The 2,903-nt window shown below is 47.2% G+C and overlaps 1 pseudogene; it reads right to left on the reverse strand.

Moving 5' to 3' along the window:
• Positions 1-488: 488 nt before the first annotated feature.
• On the reverse strand, positions 489-1,961 carry LOC121558868 (annotated as a pseudogene).
• Between the last annotated feature and the right edge of the window lie 942 nt (positions 1,962-2,903).

The following is a 2,903-nucleotide window of genomic DNA, read 5'->3' on the forward strand; positions in this document are numbered from 1 at the left end:
GTGACTGAATGTTCTAACATTCTAACTAAGATAAACACCAATCTCTCTCTATGACTCAGACTTCCTCACAGACAGATAGACCCCCTGACAATTCTCCCCAAAGCTGTGTGACATGTCTTCAAAACCAAGGGGACCTGCTAGCCAATCATAGCTCACCATTTATGTTTAAAATAAGTAAATGACAGTGCATTTGTATTCTAGTTTAGCAGATGCTCTTATCTAGAGTGACAATCAGTTCATTCAACTAAAGTAGGTAAAACAGTATATCAACAGGAAAAACAACAGAACCAAGACAAAAGCCTTTATATTTTTTTGAGAGCATCTACTGTATGTAGTACTTAGTTGATGAAAGCGACAACCAATAGTGAAACTAGTGTAAATCTAACTATGTGGAGAAGAATCCAGAGGCAACACCTACACAACTTCTATACCAGTAGTTTGGCTGCTAACAACACATGAAGAGTAACTATTCCCTTCCTTAGAAATGAACTAATATCCACTATTCTAGGAGTAAACTAAGATATACTGCAATTGGAAATTCACAACATCAAATATTTAACTTAATTAAAATATGAGACTAGAAAATATTATGGAAACTGAAAAGTCTGGGATATAATGTCCATTGAGGGTCTTAACGGTTTTCATCTGTCTGCTTCACGCAAACAATAACTTGATTAACTAAAGTTGAGCCAAAGACGTGTGGTTTCTATATCAGCAGGGTACAGGCAACAAAGACTTTCTCTGTTTCTTTCCACTACACGATGGAGCCGTCCCTGTTCTGGGCGGGGATCATGCGGCGATGGCGCCCATGCGGCTGAGGTTGGGGCCGGCCATCTTGCTGGCGACGGGCGGGGGCAGGGGTGCGTGGCTGGGGGGCCTCTCGTACTCCTCCACGGAGGGGATCTTGTCGTACTGGGGCTTGAGGGCATACTCGTGCAGGTTGGAGGGGGACATGGAGCCCAGGGAGGAGCGCTGGCTGCCCACGCTGGTGAAGGAGCGGGCTGTCGACACGCGGCTCTTCGGAGGGGGGACGTCCTCTCTGATCTCGTAGGAGATCTCCCTTCTCATACTTCTTCCTGTTGCGGGCGCGACAGCAGCAGAAGAGGATGATGGCGATGATGATGAGGGCCAGCAGAACAGCGATGATGGCTCCAGCTATGATACCAGCAGTGTTGGGGGGAGTGATGCCAAGCTGTAGAATACACTCCTCCATGCCCACTCGGTTCTTAGCTGTGCAGCGGTAGGTTCCCGAGGAGCTGGTGGACGCGTTCCTTACGTTCATGGTGCCTCCCACAGGGTCTAGCACGGCGGAGGCAGGCAGCAGTTTGTTGTCGCTGGTCTTCTCCCAGGTGTACTGCAGGGGTTGGTACCTTCACTGGACATACACCTCAGGACCACGTCCTTACCCTCCTGGGTGGGGGCCTCGGCATAGCATCTGGGCTTGGAAGGCCTCACCATGACGGTCAGCAGCATCTTCCTGCTGCGGATGCCCGGGCCTTCTTCACCTTGCAATGATAGGTCCCAGTGTCACTAGACTTTAGACCCGTTAGGTTGATGGAGGCGTCGCCATTCTTAGGGTCGGCTGAGTTGAAGTGGGCCCGCCCCTTCACTGCAGGGTAGTAGTCCTCATAGGCCCTGTCCCCAGAGTACAGGATCACCACTTATCCTCTTTCTGGTTGTCGGAGGCCAGCAGGCTCCATTCAATGTCCAGGGGGCCAGAGTCCCGGGGGCCAGAGAGAACTGGCAGTCCAGCTTGACGCTCTCACTGCTGGCCTTCTCTATGGACGTGGGGCCCCTGGGATGTGATCTCCAGGCCATGGGCTACACCTGCAATGAGAATAATCAATACAGAGCCGAGGTGGGATACCGTGAAATCCATTCCTTTCTGTCTATTCCAAGACTTTTCCTTTAAAACTCGGGTGAAAAAAGAATTTCTGCGGCGCTCCTTACAGACAGACCACTCTCCCTAGCATCAAAACTCTCAGCTCCCTCTTTGCCTCAGCAGGTGCATAGGAGAGCGCGAGTCTAGACACGTGATTTCCGGAGGGTACCAAAGCCGACTTTTCTGTCTTTCACCTGTTGAAGAGTAGAGCAAAAAATACATTTAAAATGTCAAAGTTAACATGCAATGCCTTATAAAAGTATACAATTACATACACGTCAAGACAAGCTTTGGAAGACAGAAACAAGCTTACCTATCTAAATAAATAGAAGTACTAAAGAGTAGACGTCCCTTATATATACACACACACATCTCTATAATACACCCTTCATATCCTGTACATAAAGTGCTTCAGCTCGGATGCTAGCAGTAGGAACCACTTCCCCGTCTCCCCGGGATTTAAATAGGCTCGGAAAGACATGTCAGGGCTAGCGATGCAACTTAAATATATTAATTTAATGAGGGGATTTAATTAAATATTTTAGCACACATGCAGGCTTATAGCTTGACAAAACAGATGAAAAGGAACTGGCTTTTCTAGCTAGCTTGTAAACCAATTCAAGTTACACTAGCAATTTTATTTTCCAATGCATGTAACATTGGGTTAACCACAGTGTATTGATGTATTCTGAATCAAAGACATGTTTACCAATTATGCTAAACTTATTAGCTAGCTTGCCAACATAGCTAGCATCGTTAGCATCGCTAGCACGCTAACCCTTAGCTAGCACGCTAACCCTTAGCTAGCACGCTAACCCTTAGCTAGCACGCTAACCCTTAGCTAGCACGCTAACCCTTAGCTAGCACGCTAACCCTTAGCTAGCACGCGCTAACCCTTAGCTAGCACGCTAACCCTTAGCTAGCACGCTAACCTTAGCAAGCGGTAAATAAGTATAAGGTAGAAACATGCAAAGTAACAATTGCACATTTATGAATTGTTTGGATAAGCCTACCAATTTCA

Source organism: Coregonus clupeaformis, unplaced genomic scaffold, assembly GCF_020615455.1.
Source record: "Coregonus clupeaformis isolate EN_2021a unplaced genomic scaffold, ASM2061545v1 scaf1765, whole genome shotgun sequence".
NCBI lineage: Eukaryota > Metazoa > Chordata > Actinopteri > Salmoniformes > Salmonidae > Coregonus > Coregonus clupeaformis.